This window comes from Trichosurus vulpecula, chromosome 4 (genome assembly GCF_011100635.1).
Source record: "Trichosurus vulpecula isolate mTriVul1 chromosome 4, mTriVul1.pri, whole genome shotgun sequence".
NCBI lineage: Eukaryota > Metazoa > Chordata > Mammalia > Diprotodontia > Phalangeridae > Trichosurus > Trichosurus vulpecula.
In genome coordinates, this window is record NC_050576.1 from 146,847,946 (window position 1) to 146,875,259 (window position 27,314).

Sequence of the window (27,314 nt, forward strand, 5' to 3'; positions counted from 1 at the left end):
CATCTAAAAGTCTTCCTTACTCTGGGAAATACCACAGCATTGTTAGATACAGTCTAAATATAGGGTCGTCTTTCCTCTATTGATGTTACTAACAATTTCAAAATTACTAATTTTCTACATATTGGATTGATGTTGTTTTGTACTTAAAATGTAAAAATCCATTTCTATAAACAGTTGATTTATATGAAATCTTCCACCACCCTTAAATTCTCCATGGTGTTGATTCTTTAAAATAAGTGCATTAACTTCAAAAGAAAAGTTTATCAATTAACTTTTATTTATTGTAAGATAAGAGGAATCCTTGTGGCCTTAGTACTGATACACTGAATGAGTTCTTATTCTGCTACTTTTTAATACTCACCAAAACATCAATCCTCAATTTGTATATTAGATAATACTGACTACTCATGAATACTGTGAAGATAAATGAGATATTATACTTCTTTGAAAAATATCTATACTCCATCTTTGTACTATAAGAAAGGATGAATGTGAATATTACAGAGAGGCATGTAAAGGCAGAGAGGTATGTAAAGACTTAGATGAATGTGCACAGTGAAGCAAGCAGAACCAGGAAAATAATGTATACAATGACAACAATACCAAAATGAAACAAATGAATTGAAACTGAATACTGTGAAATTATAAAGACTAAGCTTTGCGCCCAGAGAAAAAGAAAGACATTTACATTCCATAAATATGAGAAAATTTTGTCATTTGCTTGCTGTATGCAAGAGTAACACTTGCTGTATTCAGAGTAACACTTGCAACACTAAAAGAGACCTGGGATGCCTATATAATTAAACCAATGTTTTTTGAGCACAGTGTAGCAAGGCCCTGTGCTACTGTGATTCGAACATAACTACTACTTTTCTTGCCTTCACCTACCCAGCAAGGAATCAAAAAATGTAGCTTCTTTGCAAAAGAAGAGTTAAAACCACTGGTACTTCATGAATGAATATTACCATTAAGTTGTAGAAATCATTCTTCCTTTTCAGATCCTGAACTGCTTTCTAAATTCTTCCCTACTGTTTCGTTCAGGATTTTATACAGAATGATTATTAACCAGACAAGGCCAACGAAGACGTTGATGATAGAGACATGCTTTCAATAATAAGTTCCAACTGTCAAATCAGTCAACCAAGTACCATTTCACTGTGATGTAGTGGAAAGCGCTCCCCTGGGACAGTCCTTTCTGGATTTCAGTTTCATAATATGGAAAATGACAGGGTTCACTGGGTATAAGGGTGGAGAAAAGACGGCAGAATAGCAGGGAAAAGTACAGAAAACAACCACAACAAACTACCTCCCCCCTCCTCCTCCCCCTGCACATGCTCTTCTAAACAAATGCACTAGACTGAATTCTGATGGGGAAATCCAGAAGAAAGTCACAGTGAGTGATTTTTTTTAAACCTGGCTAAGTAGAAAGAGACACAAAGAGAAATCTGTGGACACCAGGCATAAGACCTGGCCAGAAGAACTCATTCCAGTACCCAGAGACAATACCCAAGGGCAAGAGCAGGTCTCAGAACCATACAAAGGAGTAACCTCATGCAAGTGTAAAACAAGTGCCAAATAGCAGTTTGGTCACCCTATTACCTAGGTCCCAATCATAGATCGGGGGTTAACTGAGTAAGGGCCTTGAGCCCAAGGGTGAAGTTCCAATGTGAAGAGCAGTCACAAGCATTAGCCTGTGTACCCAGGAAGAAGGAGGTTCAAATGAAAATAGAGGCTGTATTACTCAGTCCCCTGGAGCAGGGCAGGATCTAAGTTCCAGCTCCAAAAGCCTACAGTGCTAACTAAGTTGCAAGACTGAAGGACTGGGAGGATGATGTTGCCCTCCGCAGGAATAAGGAAGGCAGGAAAGGGATGGAGTTTAGGGAGAAAGATAATGAGTTCTGTTTTGGAGATGTTGAGTTTAAGATGTCTTCTAAAAATCCAGTTTGAGATGTCTGAAAAGCAGTTGGAGATCGGAAGTCAGCAGAGAGACTGGGGGCAGGAAAGGTAGACTTGAAAATCATCAGCGTAAAGATAATAATTAAATCCAAGGAAACTGATGAGATCACCAAGTACAAATAAGCAAAGAAGAAAATCCGGAACAGAACCTGGAAGGATACCTACAGTTAGAGGGCATGATCGAAAAGAGTATGCAGCAAAGGAGACAGAAGGAGTAGTCAGAGAGGAAAGAGGAAATGAGGGGAGAACAGTGTCCTGAAAACCTAAGGAGAAAAGAGTATCAAGGAGGAGAATGATCAACAGTGTCACAGGCTACACAGAGCTCAAGGACAGGATGAGGACTGAAAAAAGGCCACTGGATGTGGCAACTAAAAGATCATTCATAATTTTGTAGAGAGCAGTTTCAGTGGAATGATAAGGTCAGAAGCCAAACTATAAGAGAGCAAGAGGAGAAAAAGTGGAAGAGCCTATTGTAGATGGCCTTTTTGAAGAGCTCAGCTGCAAAAGACAGAAGACATATAGGCTGATAGCAGGGATGAAAGGATCAAGTGAGGGTTTTTTCAGGACATAACAGAAACCCTGAAAGCTTGCTAATCCCAGGCCTGAGCTGTCCCTGAGAGCAAAGAATAACACAACACTTGATACCCCTAAGAAAGCAGCAACAGAACCTTCACTCCAGAAGTGCACAAAGCTCAGCCCTAACAAAGTCTGAAGTCAGAAAGTAGGCTAGAAGAATGAGCTAACGAAAAAAGAATCCTACCATAAAAAGCTATTATGGTGACAGGGATGATTAAGGCACAAATCCAGAAGAAGAGTATAACTTCAAAAACATCGATTAAGCAAAGCCTCAAAGGATAAATACAGCTCGGACAAAAATTCAACTAGAATTCCTAGAAGAGATGAAGCAACAGTTTTAAAAAGAGATTTAAAAAGTAACTTTATAAATGAAATTAGAGCAAAATAGAGAGCATTATGAAATGTAAAAGGGTTAATTTTCATTTTATGAAATAAAAAGGTTTTACACAAACAAAACCAATGCAACCAAGATTAGAAGGAAAACAGAAATCTGGGAAACAATTTTTACAGCAAGTGTCTCTGATAAAGTCCTCATTTCTCAAATATATAGAGAACTCAGTCAAATTTATAAAAATACAAGTTATTCCCCAATTGATAAATGGTCAAGGGATATGAACAGGCAGTTTTCAGATGAAGAAATCAAAACTATCTATAGCCATATGAAAAAATGCTCCAAACAACTACTGATTTCTTAGAAAAGTGCAAATTAAAACAACTCTGAGATACCACCTCACATGTATCAGTTGGTTAATATGACAGAAAAGGAAAATGATAAATGTTTGAGGGGAAATGGAAAATTTAGGACACTAATGCATTCTTGGTGGAACTGTGAACTGATCTAACTATTCGGGAGAGCAATTTGGAACTATGCCCAAAGGGTAACCAAATTGTGCATACCCTTTGATCCAGCAATACCACTACTAGGTCTATATCCCGAAGAGATTTTTAAAAAGGGGGAGGGGGACCTATTTGTGCAAAAATACTAAAAGCAGCTCTTTTTGCAGTGGCAAAAAACTGGAAATTGAGGAGACGCCCATCAATTGAGGAATGGCTGATCAAGCTGTGGTATATGAATGCAATGGAATACTATTGTGCTATAAGAAATGATGAGCAGGCAGATTTCAGAAAAAGCTGGAAAGATTTACATGAGCAGAACCAGGAGAACATTGTATACAATAACAGCAAAATTGTATGATAATCAACTATGGAATGATTTAGCTTTTCTCAGCAATACAATGATCCAGATAATTTCAAAGGTCTCATAATAAGAAATACTATCCACATCTAGAGAAAGAACTGAAGGAGTCTGAATGCAGATCAGAGCATACTATTTTTCACTTTTTTGTGGGTTTTTTTTTTGTTTTTGGTCTTTTTCTTCTTTCACAACATGACTAATATGGAAATACATTTTACATGATTGTGCATATATAATCTCTTTCAAACTGCTTAGAGAGGGGGAAAAGGGAAGGAGGGAGAAAATTTGGAACCCAAAAATTTTTTTTAAATCAATGTTAAAAATTGTCCTTACATGTAAATGGGGGGAAAATAAAATAGTACTTTTTTAAAAATGAAACAAGAGCACTAGAAAAAAAAAGTTGAAAAAAAATGAGAACTATGGCATCTGAAAGAGAATTAAGAGCTTGGCGCAAGAGGTATGAAACTGCCCAAGCAACAAACTATGAAAATAAGAATGGATCAAATAGAAGTCAATAATTCCATGAGAGAAGAAATATTTAAGCAAAGTAAAAATAATCAAAAAAATATATAATGTATCTCATAGTTAAAACAACAGACCTGGAAAATAATCTGAAGAGGAAAAACTTAAATCATTTGACTACCCAAAAGCTATAGCCAAAAAAAAAACAAAACACCTAGATATCGCATTTCAATAAATCTTAAAAGAAAACTGCCCAGGTTTCTTAGAACCAGAGGGCAAAGCAGAAATTGAAAGAATCCATCAGTCACTTCCTGTAAGAAACTCCAAAATGAAAATTCCCAAGAATATTACAGCCAAAATCCAAAACTAGGAGATAAAAATAATACTGAAAGCAGTTAGAAAGAAAAAATTCAAGTACCAAAGAACCAGAGTCAGATTTCCAATCTACCTTTGCTGCCTTATCTCATATTATATCCTTTTACATATTCTACAACAGCCAAATTGAACACACACTCTCCTCTGTATGTACACACGTACATACACACACACACACACGCACACACACACAGCTTTTCTGCCTACTCTTCCACCTCCATCTGCTATTATGCTATTCACTCTTCAAACAGTCAAATACCAACAAAAGCCTTTTCTCATGCCCAAAGTAATCATCTTATCCTTGAAAGTCACATAGTACTTTGCTTATGCCTCATATATTTTTATAAACTTGAATATGATAAATTAATCAATCACCAAGTCTGTAAGCTCCTTAATAGGGTCTGTGATTCCTCAATGGATTGAGTGTTCGGAGAAAATGAACAGTTCCCAGAAGAATTGCAAACTATTAGCAATCATATTAAAGACTTCCAAATAATGAATAAGAAAAATGCAAATCAAAACAACCCACAGTTTTCTCTCACATTCAAAAAATTAACAAAATAAAAGATTAGAAGAGCCAATACTGGAGAGGCAATGGAAAGATAGGCATACTAATGCAATGTTGGTGAAGACATGAATTAGTTCTGAGATTCTGAAAAGCAATTTGAAATCATGTTTTTAAAAGTGACTAGTACGTCCATATCCTTTGACCCAGACATCCTATCAACTAAAGAATAGCTAAAGAATTTTTGGTACATTAATGTGATAGAATATTACTATACCATAAGAAACAATAAATATGAAGAAGCACATATAGACCTTGTGCTATCTTAAGAAGAATGTGATGCCTGGGCTGCTAGTGATGAAAGAATAAGTTCTGACTTAGTTTTTATTTTTAAATACAATTAAAGATCAACAGCATTTGTTCTGAATAGTACTGCATTTCTTTTCTGTGATTTGCCGTTTTATTTTGATTTAGTGATGTACTGCAATTATTTTTAATGGTATAATGGAAATAAATGATTAGATAAGTGAACCTGCATATAAAAACATACAGTGTATGTGCTTCTTTTAATTTTGCTATTTACAAATGAGAAGCAGCCTACTATCATATTGGATAGAGTGCTGGATTTGGAATCAAGAAAAGCTGGGTTCATGTCAAGCCTCAGATTCTTACTAGAATGTTCATTCATATAAGTCTGTGAGCTTCAGGCAACTCACTAAGGTACAAACAAGCTTTGAATACTTCCTTGACATACAGATGTATCTGCCAAATGAGGTATATTTACATATCAGTCTTAATCTTCAAGAGAAAAGTCCAACTTTGACTATCCTAATTTAGCTCTACCTGTTCCTGGGGCTGTTGAGTACCAATTTAGCCAAATGTGTTTTCTTGCAATTGAGCAAGAAACACTATATTACTATTGTAGAATGGACTCTTAAGTCATAGCCACAATGATCAACAAATCATGCTAAGAGCAAATCTCTCAGGAAAATGACAAGCATATTTAAACATTGCCACTATCAGAGGTCATTTTCCATCACAGAACAAGAGAAAGGCACCATGATGTAATGGAAAAAGCTTGAGTCAGGAAATCAAGGTATTCACCCCCCAGTTTTACCACTGGATGATCTTGAGCAGGTCACTTACGGCATGTTTCCTCCTCTCTAAAATGAAGTTGGACTTGATGATCTATAATATCCAAAATCTATAGTCCTATGTTATTTTACCAGACCCAAACATCTTAATCAAGTCTCAGCTGAAGTCCTATGCCTTCTAAACAGTCTTTTCCCAACGATTCAGTTTAACCTCTCCTTCCTCTAACACAGCGTTTGTATAGTTTATTTGGCATTAGTCTACCATATTGTTTTTTTCCTAAAAGTTTATACTTCGTCTCATCAACTAAACTTTAAACTCTTTGAAAGCAGAGAATATTTCTTTGTACGCCTCATGGAGCCTAGCACAGTGCATTAAACAAAGCATGAACTCAGATATTTATAATGAAAGAAAATATTCTAGAATTAGAAGGGTTTTGAGTATCAATTTGCTTGCTTGGTGGGAACTGGCTACCTGTATAAGAGTGTCACATCAGAAAGTATGTAGCTCATTTAAAGTTTTTTTTTTTTAGTATATATTTAAAACCCCTTTTATTTATTCATTCATTCAACAAGCATTCCTTAGGTGCGTATTAAGCGCCAGCCACTGCGCTAGGAAATTGGAAAACAAAAAACAAAAACAGTCCCGGCTCTCAGGGGGCTTATTGATAATAGCATGAACAAGGATAAAAAACATATGCGAAGTAAACAAAATAATTTGCACAGTGGAGGGCACTAGCAAGCGGGGTGGAGCGTGGGGGGAACAGAAGGGCAGAGTTACCAGGTGTAGGAGGCATCTGACTAAGTCTAAAGGGAAGGGAAAAACTTTACAAGGCAGACGTAATTAGGACTTCGTACGCATTAGCGGATTGGAAGGGCGGAGAAGAAAGGAGGTAGAAGGGGAAGCCTGTGCAACGGTGAGAAGGGACGTGTAACATTGTGCAGGCGGCAGCAAGCAGGCCAGTTTAACTCGATGGCAGAATGCGTGAAGGATGCTAACATGCAAAAAACCTGGAAAGGCAAAGGTGGAGCCAGACTGCGAAGGGCTCTAAGTCTGGGGATACCCAATCATTGAAGGCTCCTGCGTCACAGTTAGGTCTGCTAAGGAAGACAGGCAGATGTATCTTCCATTTTAAAGAGACAGGCTACGGACCCGCCCCTTCGAATTTCAGATGCAGGTTTCTGTCTGTGATGGGATCTCAGGAACAGCCTCCAAGCCCACGGGCAGAAACTGAAAGGGTGGGGGTTGGGGGAGACCTCTAATCCCGCACCCTATGAGATAAATGCAACCTAGAAAGCAACAGGGAGTGGGGGGCTACAGTGACAAGACTTCCCGGCCAGAGAGGGCTCCCCGACCTCACCTTCCCGTCCTGCGGGTGCTGGCGGGCGAACAACGAGCTAGCTAGCAAGCTGTCACGAGTCCCATCCTCCAGTTTCTTCCGCTTCCTGTAGGAAGCTGGGCAACGGCGAGACAGGAAGTCCCACCTCCGAAGGAGAGCCGGGAACCTATGCTGGCACGCTACTCACTTCCTGGGAGATGAAATGCCTGCCTCCAGGAGACCAACTAGGGCCGAAGACCGGAGCGGAAAGGCGAACGCGCATGCGCGGGAGCAGGAGAGCCCAGGGACCAGAGGGCATGGGGTGGGAAGGTGTGGACAGTGCGAGGGGACATGCGCTACATGCGCGGACGAGACTGGGCCGTAGATTAGTCTTGCTTGTTATGTTATTCTCATAGTTGTATTCACTCATATCAATCAACAAACATTTTTTAAAAAATGTTTTATTTTCAGTTCCAAATTTTCTCCCTCCCTCCACACCCTTCCCCAAAGGCAAGCAATTATACATTATGCATATATAATGTATAATGCAATGCATGTATTATACAGCTATAACTTATAATACAATATGCACCATTATACGTGTGAAGCCCTGCAAAACAATTTCACATTAGCCATCTTGAAACAAAAATAAAATATGCAGGCAGAGTTCATCTAGCAGTAGATAGCATTTTTCAAAACAAGTCCTTGGGAATTGCGGACCATTGTATTGATCGGAGTAGCTAAGTCTTTCACAGTTGATTATTGTTACATTACTATCAAAGAGCATTTATTAAACGTCTATTGTATGCCAGGAACTGTGCCCTTAGGAACTGGGGTTACAAGGAAAGAGAATGAAACGAGTTTAATGCACTAATTAATTGAATTAATGTAAAAATATGTACAACATAAAGTGAATAAACACAAATACGAATACACACAAACATACAAATATATATATATACATACATGTATATGCAAAGTAGTTACATACAAGATAGCTTGGGAAGGGTGGACAATTCAGTTCATATAGGTGTTTCTTAAGCATCTACTATGTGCCACGAACAATGCTAAATTCTGGGGAATCAGAGGAAAAACAAGGCTCCCTATCCTCAAAGAGTACCAGTACAAGCATTTATTAAGTGTTTCTTATGTTTGAGGCACTGTACTAAAAGAATCCAAATGTTGAGGGAGAAATGAACCCCAGGGATGTAGGAATCCCAAACCAAATTTCCCAGGTAGCCTAGAATGAATTCACAGACCCAAGCATTCTTTAAGTCAAGGAGGCAAAGATTTATTACGCTTTTCAGGGGGCAAGAGTTTTTAGGGAACCTGTGACCATACAGGGCTACAGGGAAAGTTTAAGTACAAGATTTAGGAGTGAAACCTGTCAATTAGGTGTTTTGGGGTGGGATTAGGGAGTGGTTAAGGCGTGACTAAGGAGTGGTCAGTTCTTAAAGGAACATGCACTTTTTGTATCTACTGTGCAGGTATCTTACCCAGAGTTCACTGGGAAATAGCCCAAGGTAGGGCTAGGAGGGGGTGTGGTTTTGACTATGAAACCTAAATCACCAAAAGTTCATAGCTGGCTGGGAATATCCAGGTGGATTCCATCACATGTCTTGTTAGACAAGATTAATGTAAGGGAGCATACATTTGACTATGTTAGACTTGGTGTATAGTCAGTTATCAACATCCTGAATCAATCTATAATTGGGCGTAGCTGCTTACTGAGAAAGAAGCAGAGATAAGTTTGGGGCATGTCGCCATTTAGCTATAGAGAGGCTGCCTGGGAAAGAATATGTTTTGAGAACTAGATGTGTTTTGGAATTGGAATTCTGTCACAGGCACCCAAGCAGAGGCTGTTAGAATTAGGGTCCAAGCACAAGCACCCCATCACAAAGAGAGGCAAAAACACACTTCCTTCCCTTAAAGACCTCACATTCTAAAGGGGGTGACAACATGCATATAAATACAAGATATATACAGAGGCAAGATTCAAATTCACAAATCTCTTTGTCACTACCTTCACTGTCTCACTCCTATAAATCTTCTTTAATTCCACTTCCTCAACCACTACTCAGCTTCAGGTTCCCATCCCCTCTCACCTGGACTATAGTCAAAACCTTCTAATTGGTCTACTTGCCTCAGCTCTCTTCCAATCCATCCTTCACTGAGATGACATGAAGGGTTATACAAGAAGGGAAGGCACTTAGCAGCTGCTGGACTTGGGGTGGGAGGAACCAGGAAATGCCTTATGAAAAAGGTGTGATTTATAATGTCATGGAGGAAGCCAGAGATCAGCTAGCATTTATTAAAAACTACAATGTGCCAGGCACTGTACTAAGTGCTGGGGATACAAGGAAAGGCAAAAGACAGTCACTACTTTGGAAGCTTACGACCTAATGGAAGAGCCAACATGCAACATACAAGATATATACAGGATAAATTGGAAATAATATTAAAGGGAAGGCAGCAGGATAAAGGATGATCTGAAAGGGCTTCTGGTAAAAGGCAGGACATTAGCTGTGATTTGAAGAAAGCCAGGGAAACTAGGAGATGGAGATGAGGAGGGAGAGAGTTCCAAACATGAAGGACAGCCAGTGAGTGAGAAGTCTAAGCTGGGAAATCAAGTGTCTTAATCAGAAGATTAAGCACAGAAGCCTGTGTTGTGGTTGGTGAAATAGATGAGGTTTGTATGGTATAAGAAGACAGAAAAGGTAAAAAGTGCCAGGTTATAGAAGACTTTGTAAGCCAAAGAAAAGATATTATATTTGATCTTGGATGTCATAGGAAGCATCTGGAGGAGGGCCAACCAAGGCAAAGGCAGGAGATAGAAGGGTCCTGTGTGTAGATGAAGTGGGCCACTGTCATTGGAGTATGGAGTGAAGGGAAGTGTAAGAAGACTGGAAAGGTGAGAAGGGGCCAGGCTGGGAAGAGCTTTAAATACCAAAGGAAGGATTTGATCCTGAAAGTGATATGGAGCCACTGGAGTTTATTGAGGAGTGAGAGGACATGGTCAGACCTGAGCTTTAGAAATATCACTTTGTCAGTTCAGCGAAGGATGGATTAGGGTGAGGAGAGATCTGAGGTGTGTAAATCAAGTAGAAGGCTTTTACCATAGTCCAGGTGAGAGGGGATAATAACCTAAAGTGAGGAAATGGAACATAGGAAGATTTATAGGAGACATATGGTGAAGGTAGTAAGGATAAGATCTGTGAATTTGAATCCTGCCTCTGCCATTAATTGTGTGACCCTGGAAAAGTCACATGACTTCTCTGAGCCACAGTTCCTCCACAAAATGAGAATGGGCTAGTCATCCTCTAAGGTTCCTTCCTGTTTTAAATATCTCTTTCTGTGTTCCTTTCCAGATCTAAATTTATGCTTTAACAGAAAACTAAGAATCAGCATGAAATAATGGAGATAGAAAGACCTGGGTTCAAATTCTGCCTCAAATACTCATGTAGCTGTGTGACTCTGGATAAGGCACTTGAACTTTCTGAGCCTCAGTTCCTCATCTATAAAATGAGGGTCTTTAGGGTCTCTTTCAGCTCTAAATGTATGTACTTATTTTGCCTTCCAGCTTGAAAACTATGGTTTACTCCCCTCCTTTCTCCCCTTCCTTTACTCATTGAGAAGGCAAAAAACAAAAACAAACAAACAAAAAAAAAAGCAAACCCCCTTACAAATATCTATAGTCAGGCAAAATAAATTCCTGCATTGGCCATGTCTAAAAAAGGAAAAGAGGAAAGAGAAGAGAAAGGAAAAGAGGGAAAAAAAAAACAAAGGAAGAGAAAAAAAGAATAAAGATGCTTCTGCCCTCTGAGTTCATTACCTCTTTATCCGGTAGACAGTATGTTTCATCATAAGTCCGTTGGAATTGTGGTTGGTCATTGTGCTGATCAGCATTCCTAAGTCTTTGAAAGCTGATTATCTTGACAATATTGTTGTTATTATATAAATTAGTCTCTTGATTCTGCTCATTTCACTTTGTATCTGTTCATGTAAGCCTTCCCAAGTTTTTCTGAAACGATCCCCTTCATCATCTTAAATGATCTCTACTCAATCCATATTCCAGGTCAGTTGTATTTTCTGTGAGACATTTCACATTTTATTTTTTTTCAGACCTTTGACTTATTTTTTTAATTGTTTTTTGATGTCCCATGGAATCATTAGCTTCCATTTGTCCAATTCTAATTTTCAAGGAGTCATATTCTTCTGTATGATTTTTATATCTCTTTTTCCAAGCTGTTAATTCTCTTTTCATATTTTTCATCCTTAATTCTCATGTCTTTTCCTGTTTTTAACTCTACTGTTCTCATTTAGCTTTTTAGCTCTTTTTTAACTCTTGCTTTAATTCTTCTAGGAATTGTTAGTGGACTTGTGGCCAAGCTGCATTTTTTTTTCCTTTGAGGTTTTGCTTATAGATGTTTTCAAGTCATTCTCTTCTTCTGTGTTTGTGTCTTGAGCTTCCCTGTTTCCATCATAGGTCTTAAGGTGGGATCCTTTTTCTGTTTGCTCTTTCTTCCAGCCTACTTCTTAATATTGGACTTTGTTAGTGTTTGTTAGAGCTCTGAACTTTTGAGCATAATGTCTAGCCTGAGCTTCTGTCCTCTTAAGTACTTCTGCTGCTTTCACAGTTGAGTTAGGGGCCTGCAAGACTTGAGTGCTCCCAAAGTGGTGTGAGGTGAAGTCTCTTTACTTCCATCTTGGTTTAAGCCTTGGCAAGTTCCTGATCCAGGTTTGAGTCTCTTAGCTTGTCCTTCTTTGGGAGTTTCAGTAGACTGGTGTTGAACTTAATCACCATTAGAACAAGAGGGAAAAGTGGAAAGTGAAAAAATCCATTTTGTCATGACTTGAACAAAACCCTAGAATGAAAACCCCTAGGAACATGATAGCCAAAATCCAGAGCTTTCAGATTTTAAAAAAATACTGTAAGAAATCAGAAAGAATTCAAGTACTGAGGAGCCACAGTCAGGATCATGCATCATTTATCAGCCACAACCATAAAGGAGCAGAGAGCTTGGAATATGATAATCCAGAAGGCAAAAGATATAGGCTTATAACCAAGAATAACTTACCCAGCTATAAAGCCAATCGATAAGTGAAAGATCTTTCCCACCCATTGAATAGGCTTCAGGTGGGGCCAACAAAGGGAAGTCTGATTAGAGACAGGCTCACACTCTTTCGCTAATTAGATGTGAGGCCCGATGCTAGTTAGCAAACTAGTTTACTAGTTTGAGAGAGGCATGAAGTCCTTAGGGCCCTCGGGAGAGTTGCTAAGACCAGAGCCATTGGCATATGCCTGAGTTCTAGTCAATCAGATGACATCTAGGACTGTATAAAAAGAAAGAACAGAACTTGGAGCAGAGCAGAAACTGAGGACTGAGAGCAGAACTGGATGCAACGGAGCTGGAAGCAGTGGAGCAGAGAGCAGCAAGATTCAGAAGCAGAGGCCCAGCATCTGGAGTGTGCAGAGCAGAGAGTGCTGAACACAGGAGGAAGTTTCAGGGACCAAGGAACTTGGAGTCAACAGAGCTGCAAGAGAGAGTCCTGAGCAGAGAGTTAGGATTCATAAGTGATCTTCTTATAGGAAGGCCCTAGCATCAAGGGGAAGCACAGGTACGGCTTGGTTTCCTGCTATAATATTTTGTTATAATCTCCTTGTTACTTAGTGAGGTGGGCTTATCGGTTTTGGAATATTATTGCCACAATATCAAATTGAGGGCATTTGTCCTTGAATCTGATCCTTTGGAGTCTAAATAAATGTTATACTTCCTCTGCCTTCTACCTAGAGAATTCCTCATACTTCAAGATTCCGAACCATTCAGGCATGCCCATGGTCCTCTCAGAGGTCATGAATGTTGTCTTACTGATACACTAGCAAAACAGTATAATTCTGTAGGGGTGGAGATGGGATGAGAAATGGATCTTTAATGAAATAGAAGACTTCCAAAAATTCGTGTTGAAAGGATCAAGGCTGTGTAGGATCTTTGAAGTGAAAGCACAGTAGTTGAAAACATAAAAAGGTAAATATGAACGAATAATTGTAAGAGACTAAACACAAACTGTTTTCATCATAACATGGGAAGATGATCCCTATGTCCCCTCAGAGATGTGTCATCATTAGGGGCCATAAAGGGAGTCTAATTAAACAGAAGACCCACAAGTGTTTTTGGAATGTCTTGATGTTAAAAGAAGAATGGAAAGGGAGGGGAAGATAGGTATATTAAGGTAGGAAAGGGAGATAAAAAGTTAAGAAAACATCTCATATAATCGAGGGGCCTAAGCAAAAGTTTATACAAACAAGGAGAAAAGGGTTGGGGGAGCAGCTAACACAAACCTTACTTTTCTCTGAAATGGTCAAAAGAGGGGAAAATATGCACACAGAGAATTGGGTGCTATTTCACTCAACTGGGAAATAGGAGGGAGAGAGGCAAAGGAAGAAGGGGAAATTAGAGGGAAGATAGATTAAGGGAGGGATTAGTGTTAAAACAAATTCTAAACAAGGATGTATAGAAATATTCTTAGCTTTTTTACGGTGGCAAAGAATTGGAAACTGATGAGAATGCCCATCAGTGGGGAAATGGCTGAACAAATTGTGGTATATAAATGTGTTAGAATACTATTATGCTGTAAGAAATGATAAAGGAAATAGTTTTAAAGAATTCTGAAAAGACTTTTGTGAACTGATGCAGAGTGAAATAAACAGAACCAGGAAAATAATCTATATAATGACAATACGTAATGGCAAGCAAAGTAGGACTTTTTGCTCTTTTTTCTTTTGGAGTGCTTCTCAACACTAAGGCAATCAAGTGCCTTTGATTGAGTCTTGCCTTTGTTTGAATCAAGAGTCTTTGATTGAATCAAGAGTCACTGATTGGAAACAGTATATATATACTCTGAGGTTAGCATTTTGCTTTGGGGCTCACTCACTGGAATAGTATTCATGTGATTTAGTCAGACAAGACTCTGGGTAGCCATTAAGGAGCCCCCCAGCTTTGAAAACCCAGATGTTGGTGCTTCTCCCTCTCTGGTAACTATGTATGTATTGCTATGGTCAGACAGAAGCCGGTCTGTTGATTTGTGGTATTTTCTCTGTTTGTAATTTCTGTTTGTATTTGCTCTGAAGTTCAGGGTGCTGACTTTTTCCCCTGATCTAAGTGAATGATATATGTATATTTAATTAAAGTAAGATTGTTAATCCCTTAATGCTTTCCTTTAGAAAAGCAGATCAAAGAACCTGTGCTAGCAGCCCTCCTGCATGCTGGTGTTATGTATCAGTAAGGCATGATTCATGATATTGATGGTGACCATGAATATGCCTATATAGTTTGGAATCACAAAGTATAAGAGACTCTATGTATAGAAGGCAGAAGAAGTAAAATATTTATTCAGACACCAGAGGATCAAGTTCCAGAACCAATAATCCCAATTCAACATAGCAGTAATTGTATTCCAAAACCAGTAAGTCCACCTTAATGTTAACAGTAAGGAGATTAAAACACAGCATCACAGCAAAGAGCCAAGCCACCTGCTAGGGCCTTCTCATAAGCACTCACTCATGAATCCCAACTATCTGCTTTCTTGTGTCCTCTTTTCCCAAAGTTCTGAAAGCCCTTGCAGTTCTCAGAGCCTTTCCAGTTCTCTCTTCTTCTTGCAGTTCTGTCTTCTTCACAGCTATCTCATCTCCACTCTCTGCAGCTCTCTGGTCTGAGCTTAATGACTACCAACAGGGTATGCTGTGTAGGCCTGGGGCTTAGTACCTAGCAGCAAAAGGGTGTGGGCCTGCCTACAACCAAGCCTCTCCTAATCAAGTTTCCCTTAACTATCTCCACCTGAGGCCTATTGAATGGGTGGGGAAGATTGCCAGCAGCAGGGCAGGGTTTAGGATGAAGTAATTAACACAAAAACATACACATGGGGCTAGGCAGGTTGTATAGTCTGGCTATAGACTGATCTTAATGGGGACATTGATAATCTTTTGTACAGGTTAACTGTTGAGTCATTCTGACTTCTCAGAAAACTACAATGATGTAACAGATTAACATAGTAAAGTTTTTTACCTCCTTGTTCCTGGGAATGAGACACTAGTTCCCTTAATGCTAACTATATTGAAACATTCTGTTCTTTCCCATGCAGATAGCAGCTGCAAAGGCAGGTCCTTGCCTCATCCTCTTGTCCTCCATGGCTTTTGCCTTGCATAGACCTATCCTCAAATGACCTTGCCTTGCAGAGGCCTAAGAAGCCAGGGTATAGCTGGCTCTCCACAGAAGATCTTTCATCACATTAGCAACACATGTTATTGGCTTTACACCTCCGCAGAAGCTGCAAATATCATTTTTGTTACACAATATAGTAAAGACAAATAACCTTGAAAGATTTAGGAATTCTGATAAGCGTAATGACCAACCTTTATCCTAGAGGACTAAGGATGAAACATGCTATCTACCTTCTGATAGAGAAGTGAAAAGACTCAGATATTGAATCAAATATATTTTTAAATGGTCTATAAGGAAATTTATTTTACTGTACTATATGTGTTTATGTTATTATTGTTTTTCAGTCATTTCAGTTGTGCCTAACTCTTCATGACCCTAGTTGGGGTTTTCTTGGCAAAGATCTTGCAGTGGTTTGCGATTTCCTTCTCCAGCTCATTTTACAGATGAGGAAACTGAGGCAAACAGGGTTAAGTGACTTGCCCAGGGCCACATAGCTAGTAAGTTGTCTGAGGCTGGATTTCAACTCAGGTTTTCCTGGCTCCAGGCCTGGCATTCTATCCACCATGCCACATAGCTTCTCCAATATGTGATTGTAACGGAGGTTCTTTCTTCCTTTTTCAGTTTTTGAGGTTAGAAGGAAAAAAAGGCAGATTTTTGCTAGTTAGAAAATAAAATTTAAAATTGAGCCAATCAGAAAAATGGAAAGTAGATTGGGCAGAGACACGAATGTTGCATTGATGAGGCACCTGATTCAGTGTGCAATCCTCCTAGCTCCCTCTTCCTCAGGAGCTTAGTTCTCTCTGATCCTTGTCATCATCAGGGATCATAGAGGAAATTTAACAAGAGGGTCTGAGAGTGGTTTTTTTATGTTTTTTATGACCTTAAAAGAAGAAAAGGGAAGGGAAAAGGGATATACTAGGTAGAGGGAAGAAAGAAAGGGAAGGATAAATTATAATTTGTGTGCATGAATAGGAGACTATACAAAAAAGGAAGGAGTGAGGGGAGTGAGCAACACTGGAACCTTACTTTCATCTGAACCAGTCAAAGGAGGCAAGAATATACATAATCAATCAATCAATATTTATTAAGCACATACTTTGTTACAGGAACACAGTCGGATGAAGAAGTACATTTCAACTGGGAAACTGGAGGGAGTGAGGAAAAAGGAAGAAGAGGAGATAAGAGGGAGAATAGTGAAAGGGATTAGATCTAAACCAAACAAACCCTGAAGGTTGAGAGGAAGGGTTTAAAAGAAAGGATAAGGTACCTGTAACTGAGCTCTGAGCAGGGAAAGAGAAGAGGGGCAGGAGAGCAGAAACTAATTGTATCAATCTGGAGCACTAGTTCTGAGTACCCTCTCAATGAGGCACTAGTCTCTTCTTTATCAAGAGAGGGTAGGAGAATGCAATCAACACAAGGACCAACCCACAGTTGGTTTCAGAGGACTAATGATGAAACATGCTATTCACCTCCTGACAGACAGGCGAGGGACTCAAAATAAAAATGAATTAACATTGTTTTTAAAAAGGAAAAACGGGAAGGGAATAAGTATTTACATATCACGTACTATGGGTACTATGGTACAGACACAGTACCAAGTGCTTTCCGCCCCCCTGCCCAGATCTAACACAATATATGAACAGACTTTGGCAAGGGCCCTGTCATCCCCTAAAAATGTAGTGATTTTTCTATATATGAAAATAATTTAACAGAAGATTGGGGATGGAAGGAGAGAGCAGAAGATGGAACAGAATTTGCCCAAGTATTTTTGCAAATATTACCTCATTAGATCTTCACAACAACCCTGTGAGGTAACTGCTGTTATTCTCGTTCACAGTTGAGGAAACTGAGGCAAACAGACATTAAGTGGTTTCCCCAGAATCACACAGCTAATAAGCATCTGAGGCCAGATTTGAATTCAGGTCTACCTAACACCAAACCCAGTGCTCTATCCATTGTGCCAACAGCTGCCTTAAAACAGCAACGACATGTAGCCACTGATGGAGGACTTTCTTTGACTGAAGTAAAAAAAATTCTGGAGTAAGATCAAAGAGATAGCATCATAAGTAAAATTCATGTAGCATATCATTCATAGGCATACCATTATAGCAAAGAATTTAGAGCCAAAAGTTCACAAAGTACTACAAGATGTCATCAATACACTTAATTTTATAAAAACAATCAAACAAGCATGTCTTAAGCAGCTACTATGTGCCAGGTACTTTGGTAAGATTGCAAAGATAAAGATGAAATAGTTCCTGCCCTCAGGGAATTTGCAATCTAGAGAGGAGAAATAACAAATAGAAAATTAATAATGAGATGGAAAATAACCATGAACATCTTTTGTTCCAAACAGAGGTTTGCTGGTTACCTCATTGCAAAGTGCATAAAGACTTGTCAGATTTAAAGATGAATTACATATCTTTCTTACACAAAAATGCAAATGTTCTATATTTGCTTAACTTCTCTGGTGATGAAAAATTTTTAGTAGTATGCTGCAGTAACTAGCATATATGAAACATACACACACACACACACACATACATATACACACAACCCATTTAGTCTGTCCCTCAAAGGTAAAGATGTTTTGACAAATGTGCAAAACTGCTTCTCAAAAGAAACATGTAGTAAACATTTTGAAAATTAGTGTCTGGAAATCCTTACAATGTCATGTGATTTTATTTACAAAATAATATATAATCATCTATAAAATTTCTCATATCTGCATACTTCGAATGCTTAGAAACAGATTTTTTGACATATTTAAAAATCTTTCAAATGAAGATTTTCAATGGCATTTGAACCTTTTTGTTTAAAACATAAAAAATTCAACACCTTTTGATTAGTTTACAAGAATGGTTGATTGACATCCGTGAAAACAGAAATTTACTTAGTTGAATTTCAACAAAAATATTTGCAAAATTAGAAGTGGCATTGAAAAATGAGCAGCCAATAATATACTTCTTCCATTTAGATCTATGTATATTTGTGAGGTATCTTTTTCAGATATCATAGCCGATAAAACCAGTGATCAAAATGAGTTGAACTTAAAACCAACACTTGAATTGCTATGTCACAAAATGTTAAACTTAGATTTTCCAAAAAATGAAATATTTAATTGATTGGATTGCTTTCTCTAAAACATTATTTTTAAAGATATTTCATTTTTCATTTTATATTTCATATATCATATGTATATGGTATATATGTATATGTTTTATATATTTCTATATTATTTTGTTGTACATGTTCAATATGTACAGTAGTACATGCATCTGATTTATGAATAAGTAAATATGCATACATTTGAGTTTGTATCCAAAAAGCTTTACTGATCAAAAGAGCTTAGAGACCATTGAGAGATGAGAAGTAATGAGAATCTGAACTGGCATGGTTGCTATGTAAAGAAGGGGAATAATGGAAGACATTCTATGAAAGTAAAACCTTTACAGCTTAACAAATGATTGGATATAGCTTGAGGGAGTTATGGACCAGTTAATCAACAAGCATTTATTAAGCTCTTATGAGCTCAAAGTCTGCAAAGCTGCTTGACAGGAAATAGGGAAGCTTGGAACAGGACTGAGTTGAAAGAAGGATAAAGGCAGGGAGGAAATAATGAGCTCCACTTTGACATGTTGATATATTGATGTGTTGTATTTGAGATGCCTATGACATACGCAGGGAGCCGTCCAGCAGCTGTGGCACTGGAGAGAGATCAGAGCTAGATATGTAGATCTCGGAGACATTTACATAAAGGTGATAATTAAACCCTTTGAAGCTGATTAGGTTAGAGTTATAGAGGAAATAGAAAAGGACCAAGGACAGACCCCTGAAGTACACTCACACATGAGGAGTGGGTCATGGATGATAAGCAAGTAAATGAGGATTTAATCAGAGAAGTAGGTGGAAAACCAGGAGAGTAGTCACAAAAACTCCGGAAGAGAGGGCATCTAGGAAAAGGTCATTTCCAGCATCATAGTATTATAGAGTTTATGGAGGATTAGAAAGGGGGGTGGAAAATATTGGATTTTGCTATTAAGAAATCATTGATAACCTTGGAGAGAGCAGTTTCAGCTACCCTCACAAGCCAGATTGTAAGATGTAATTGGGGCCTGACACAATGCACAGACTCAATCAGCTTGCTTGGCTAATACAAGCTCCCTATATGGAGAAGCTGGGAAACCTACTTTGGGGACAGTCATGATGACATGTTAAGAAAAGTGACTCGGAGGGACTATGGCTCATACCCAGATGTTCTCTCACAGGTTGCACCTAAATAAACACATGTTGAAAAGGAGGCTAATTGGTTGCAGAGGCATCCAAAATGGCCTGTTGGCTTCAGCCACTTTTCTCTTAGCCTCATTTGCTGATTCCTTTGCTCTTGGTGTCTGGAGAGATAATGCTTTTCCTGTCTGAGGCTACATGGCCCTATGAAAAGGCTTATGTCACTGACCATTCCATTTGCTTTTTTCTGTTCAAGGTGAAGAGAGTAGAGCCTCATGACTTTATGAGTTTTGAATGGTTCATAATTGCTTTGCTGTCCCAGAGTCTGACTTCTAGAGCCAGTGCCACATTGCTATCCCAAGCATCAAGGAGTAACCTTCAAGAGTGACCTCTAGGACCCCAGCCTAATAGTATCCGAGAAGAGGACTCATCAGACAGTAATGATTCATGTGGGCATGAACTTAGTGGCACCAGGGCTATATAGGGCTATATAGGAACTAAGCTAAGTTGAGCCTTCTCTCTCCTCCACATATCAAAGTGTTTCTAGGCTATGGAACTGCCTCTTTGGCAGTCTCCTCATAGACTGTAGTACAACAAAGTGGAGCAGAGGGGATTTCTCCTCACCCCCAGCAGCACTGGCCTCTCATAGCAGAAGCACATAGCAGTGGGAGAAATGTGCTTGCCTCAGTGAGCTTGGGAGACTGGAGATGAATTGAATTCTTGGCTGCCTTATTTTGACTATCTGTTTCTCTTTCTGAATGCATTTTACTAACCAGCAATCTTCAGTAATCAGCTTTTCAGCTTTCAGGAATTCCTGAGTTCCAGAGTGAAGTGTATAAACCTAAAGAAGATTTCCTTAAATACACATTTTTTTTTTGAGAATATTGCCAATCACCCTACAGCTGGATAAGTAAAGTCAAACCAAAGCCAGCCAGAAGATCAGCACCTTGCTGTAAGTTGTTCAGACATTGCAAGACTAGCATAAGTAGATAATACATGTTGAGCAATCCCACAGAAGGTCTTTCTTTACCTAAGTGGGGATAGAATGCATGTAATGGGCTATGTAAATGTTTTAAGTTCCTTGTGTTTATTCATTCTTTTCAATTTCTGTGGTGGAGGACATATTGTCTCCTATTTCCTTCAAGGCAGCTCAAGAACTATTTTCTATGTGAGGCCTTTCCTGTTTCCTCCAGTTTCTAGTCTTCTCTTTTCCAAACCACATTTTAGTTATTTTGCATATATATTGTACTCAGACATGAATAGCATATTTTGTTAAAGTATGTGTCCAGGGAATTTTATTTTTGTTAAAGGGAACATTTATTGAATAATGACCTTAATTTTTATTCTTCAGCCAAACTAAAGAAATTAGGACTAAAATTATTTTTTAAACAACTAAACTTTACTTAAAATGAAAAAGTGGTAAATAAAACACAAAATACAAAAAAATTGAGACATTAAGATGTGCCAGCTCATACCCTATACACAAACCTATAATTCTGTATATATTTATATTCATGTTGGCACCCTGCTGTGATAAAAGAGCACCTGCCTTGGTGGAAGGGACTATTTCATTTTTTTCTTTATATCCAAAATGCCTGGTATAGTGCCTGGTACTCAAATACATATATAGCACTTTGCAGACCTTAAAGTGCTTTATAAATGTTAGCTATTAATAATAGTAATGATATTTATTTCTTGATGTCCAAGGAATGGTTTGCTTTAGGAATAACACTTAGGTAACTATGGAGGTTGGAGAGGGGAAAATTATCGGGTTTTTGCAATAGTTCAGGTGATAAGGGTCTGAAATAGGGTGATAACTATGTGAGTAGGGGAAAAGGGACTAATAGAGGAATAAAAACAACATGATGTGGCAACTGATTAGATATGGGAGGGAGGAAGAACTATAAGTAGGAGGTAGCTAAGTTGCGAACCTGGGTAACTAGGAGGATTATGGCATCCTCAAAATAAATAGAGAAATTAGGGAAAGGGACAAGTTTTGGAAGAAAGATGCATTCAGTTTTGGATGTGGTAATTTTGAGATGCTTCTTGGACATCCAGTTAGATATGTCCATAAACAATTGTTGTAGGACTGGAGCTCAGGAGAGAAGAGGGCTGGATAGATATAGAAAGAGGTATAGATAAATCTGAGAGTTATTAGAATCAATCAATCAATAAACATTTATTAAGAATCTACTGTATGCCAAGCACTGGGCTAAATGCTGTGTATATATAGAGAAGTAAAAGATAGTTCCTACTCTCAAGGGACTCACAATCATTGAACCCATGGAATTTGATGTCATCAAATGAAAGTATGTAAAGAGGAGCACATAAAGAGAAGAGGGCCCAGAACAGAGCCTTGAAGTAATGTGACAAAACATACCTTATGATTCAGCAAAGAAGACCTAGAAGGAATAGCCAGACAGGTGGAAGGAGAACCAGGGGAAGAGAGTATCTAGGAGAAGTTGGTTAATGTGTCAAATACTGTACACAGGCTAAGAATAATGAGGACTACTAAAAGGAAACTGATTTAGCAATAAAGAGATCATTATGACCTTGGAAAGAACAGGAAGCCTGATAGCATAGGATTGAGAAGTTGGAGGTAAAAAGTTGTAGGCAAGGAAAGGAAACGTCTTTTTTTCTGGTAGTTTGGCTATAAAAAGGAAAGAAAAATATATTTCAAAAACTTGAGGGGATAATAATAATGTCAAGTAGGAGAGAGGGCATTATATCATTAAGACAAAATTCATGACCTTGAAGAGGACCATAAGCATGCCTGAATGGTTTGGAATCTCGAAGTATAAGGAATTCTCTAGGTAGAAAGCAGAGGAAGTATAATATTTATTTAGACTCCAAAGGATCAGACCCAAGAACCAATGCCCCCAATATCGTAGCAACAACATTCCAAAACCAATAAGCCCACCTCACTATAGTAACAAGGAGGTTACAACAAAATATTATAGCAGCAAGCCAGACCATACTTGTGCTTTCCCCTCAATGCTAGGACCCTCCTATAAGCAGATCACTCACAAATAGCTAAGTCCCTGCTCAGCACTCTCTGTCTTCTGTGGCTCCACTGACTCCAAGTTCCGAAACTCCCTCTTGTGTTCATCACTCTCTGCTCTGAATCCTGCTGCTCTCTGTTTCTTGGTTTCTTCAACTTCTTGCTTCTAGTCCTCTGTTTCTCAGTTTCTTCAGCTTCTGCTGTTTCCAAGCTCTGTTCTTCCTTTTTTATGCAATCTTTAGACATCATCTGATTGACTACAACATCATCTAATTGACTAGAACTCAGGCACATACCATTGGTTCTGGTCTTAGCAACTCCCCTTAGGGCCCTGAGCACTTCCTGCATCTCTCAAAGTAGCAAACTAGTTTGCTAACCAGCCTGGGGCCTCGTACCTATTTAGTGAAAGGGTATGGGCCTCTCTTTAATCAGACCTCCCTTTGTTGCCCACCCCCCCCAAGCCCCACCTGAAACCTATTCAGTGGGCAGGAAAGATCTTTTCACTTACTGATTCACTTACTGATTTACAGGCATGCTTGCCAGGAGAAAGCCAGACTGAAAAACAGAGATATAATGATATGTGGGGTAGCTTTGGAGGAGAGAGAGGGGATGGCAATAAGTAGAAGTAAATTGGTTGGTTTGGGCAAGAAAGAGAGCGATCTCTTCCTCAAGACTTAAACAAAGGAGTTGAAAGGAAGATGAAGTTGAGGGGATTTGAGATGTAGAATTAGAAAGAGGCAGCTCATGATGGCTGACCTCTCTTTTCTTACTACAGCCTTCCCAGCCTCCAAATCATATCGTCTCCACTTTGACTATCCTTCCTACATCCTCCTCACAGGTACCTTGTACTCTGCCCCAGCATCATCCTAGACTCTGATAGGTAAGCTTTCACACCTTACCTTGCCTGGAATGAGGCATCTACATTACTTCCTAGTTATCTTCACATCATGCTGAGGGGTCTCTCCCCACTTCCTTGCTTCCCTTCCCTTACGTGTTGTCTTTCCACATTAGATTGTAAGCTCCTTGAGGCCAGGGACTTTTTTGCTTTCTAGTACCTGAATTTTCAGACTCAATGCTTGGCACATACAAAGTGCTTAATAAATACACTATTGCCTATCTACTTATCTAATTCATCCGTTTTGTCATTTCTTACAAGCACAATAATATTCTATTACATTGGGGTACCCATAACTTGTTCATTTGTTCATTCCCCAATTGATGGGCATACTACTGTGAAGTTGACAAACATTAACAACCTGAAAAGAGCATAACTGGACACTATAAAACTCTATTAGATTTTTTAAAAAGATAGATTACATTTCATATCATGCTTCCAACATTGCGCTACTTGTCTGTGTTCTCTTCTGAATTTGCTTGTTCTTATTTCTATATTTTAAATAACATTTTATCAACATCTTTTTTATATCACCTACATTTTCCTAAGTATCTTCACCTCAAGCATAATATTCCTTATAACAAAGAATTTTTTAAAATTCCAGCAAAATTAACTCCACAATGAAAAAATCTGACATTATTTGTATTTTCACAATCATAGTTTTCTACTTCTGCAAAGAAGTGGAGGGAAGTGCCTTGTCATATGACTTCTTTGGAGCCAAGTATTCACTTTTTATTGTGTTGATGTTGTTGGTAATGTTTTTTTCATTTACATTGTTAAAGGTATCATGTATTTTGTTTTCCTGTTTGTGCTCACTTCATTTGCATCCTTTTATATAAATCTTTTCATGTTTCATTGTATTTGTCATCTTTTTCTTTTTTTTTTTAAACTATGTCTCCCTGGCTGAAGAATGAGGGGGAAGAATGGGTTGCAGAGGTGGTAGACTTGGGAACATGCTGTTCTTTTTAGTAAATTGCAACTGATTATGGATCAATTCTCCAAATCAGAAATTTGAACCACATGAGAAGGGGGAAACAAATGTATCAGGAATGAAAAAAGAGTCAAAGAAAATAATTTTTAAAGTCCAGCACTAGGGCTTCCTCTCTCACCAAACATCAAGATAGAACTGATAAGTCAAACTACTGATCTAAAGATTAAGGGGCCACCAGAGAATCGCATGAAAAAGACCATGATAGAGGCAAAGCTTTTATAAGAGGCACAGTGCATCCAGCCATGGCAGCACCTCTAGGTCTGGCTCTAGATCCACCTCCGTCTCTAGTCCCATCAGTGGGTCTAACTCTTCTTCAGCATCAAGCCATTCAAGAAGCTCTAGCACCTCCTGAAGCTCCTTTATGTAAGGTAGATTTTTGTGTAAGTTGGATTTTTATTATTCTTTTTAAGATACTAACTCCCAGGATCCATGGCCATAACAATCTCTAACTCCTAGGCTCATAGTTTGTAAATATTTCCACCATGCTTGCACAGCATTATATAATGATAAATAATATAAACATCTGAGTTCAACTGGTAAATAAATACCTACTGCGACAGCTCAGTGAGATATAATGATGAGTCAATGTAAACTTGTGAGACAATTGCTGGCAAATTGCCTTCTTTGTCTGCTGCCCTATAAATCAAGTGGGCATTGGTCAGTAAGGGAGGAATCTGAATAAGCCATCAAGGCTTGGGGGGATTTGTCTACGAGTGCCTGCCTCAACCAGCCCCCATTCAGGTTTAGGGGACCTGTAGGAGTTGTACTTCCTACGCTATTCTCACCTGCCCCTGTGAGAAGAGTTGTAGGGAAGCTGTAGTTGGTGCTCCCATTATCATCAACCCTCTTGAAAAGACTAGAATAAAGTAAGCTTATTTATTTATTGTGGGGTTTTTTTTGGAGGGGGGACAGACAGGGCAATTGGGGTTAAGTGACTTGCCCAAGGTCACACAGCTAGTAAGTGTGTCAAGTGTCTGAGGCCTGATTTGAACTCAGGTCCTCCTGACTCCAAGGCTCGTGCTCTACTCACTGTGCCAGCTAGTTAGCTGCCCCAAGTAAGCTTATTTAACCCCTTGTTAGGCCTCTGTTTCAACAATCCGGCTAGCAGCTTCTGTGGAGGTGTAAGATCCACCCACAGCCAGCACCCAGAAAGCTGCCAAAAGCACAGGTTCTTTTGATCTGCTTAACTAAGGAAAGCAAAGTGAAGGGGTTGACAAGCTCACTTTAATTCAGCATACAAATATCAGTCACTTAGTTCGGGGAGAAGGCCAGCATCCTGAACTTCAGAGCAACATACAAACAAATTATAAATATCAACAGACAGACCCAATACAGATTCATAGTTACCAACATCTAGGTTCAGCCCGGGAGCTCAGAACAAGGGCTGGCCCAGAGTTACAGGTGCCACCACTGCTGTAAGGAGGAGCTCCAAAGAACAGACAGCCAATGCCTGGTTTTTCTATCTTTTTCAGCATCAGGGGTGAGTCACACATGCGACTCACCCACATGACCTAGAATCATCACAAAGAGGCAGACTTAAACCCACGTGGACTAAAAGCCTCTGCTGTCCCAGACATGTAAACTAGGCCCTCCCTGGAGTTAGCCCCACCTTGGGCCCCACCTTACTTGCCAATCCACACCCACTAAGGTTTTACACCTAATAGGGGTTTGGGCCTAGGGCTTAGCACCTAGTAAGGCTCAATGAATTACTCAAAGGGAACAAAAGCCAAACTATTCAAGGGCACTTGTTGAACTAAGTGCTAAGGAGCCCATTTTTGCTTACCAACACAGTCTCCAATCCTGTCTTCCTGTCTGCTGGGATCAAGAATGAACCTGCTAGAACATCTGCTAGAAAAGCTCCTGTTCCTACTCTAGTGCCTCCTGTGTATTTACCTAATAGCTCCCACTCCAACAGTTCCTCTGGATCTCCAAGTCCCTCTTGAGTAGATATGACAATAGGCATTAATTCTCATTCCAAATAGAAACTACCTCAAATTGATGAGAAGGAATGAAAGAGACAAAGTCCTTCACCAAAACCCCCTCAGGTACTATTAGAAGCCTTCCGAGAAATATTACTAAAGATCACATCGTGGAAATATTTTCCACCTGTGGGCAAATTTAAATGAGTGATATGCCCGTGGAAAGAATGCAACTTCACCTATTGGAAGGTTCCGTGTGGAGTTTGAGAATCCAGGTGAAACTGAAAAGGCACTGAAAAATATGGATGGAGGACAGATTGATGGTCAGGGGGGAAAAAAGCTGTTCCAGTATTGGCCGGCTCTTCCAACTACCCCACCCAGGCAGTTTGGCCCAGACGGAAGGATGTTGCCACCATCTCCAATGTGGCACCGATCTTCTTAGCACATGACTAGAAGGTCCTCCTCCTGTAGATGCAGATTTCCCACAACCACTCCAACTTCAATTCTTCCCAATAAAAAGTTGCTATTTTAAATTAGAAACAAATCTTATTGAACACAAGGAGAGAATCTCATGCCAATGGGC

At 39.1% G+C, this 27,314-nt stretch overlaps 1 protein-coding gene and 1 pseudogene across 1 annotated transcript in view; one reads left to right on the top strand and one right to left on the bottom strand.

Annotated features, from left to right (window-relative positions):
* The window catches only part of TBCE (tubulin folding cofactor E), a 79,231-nt gene extending 71,603 nt beyond the window's left edge, over window positions 1-7,628 (bottom strand). Inside the window, exon 1 of the mRNA XM_036754522.1 lies at window positions 7,522-7,628. The gene's annotated coding sequence lies outside the window, so the exon portion shown is untranslated. The remainder of the gene's footprint in view (window positions 1-7,521) is intronic.
* On the top strand, window positions 4,147-27,173 carry LOC118846853 (annotated as a pseudogene).
* The last annotated feature ends 141 nt before the right edge of the window (window positions 27,174-27,314 follow it).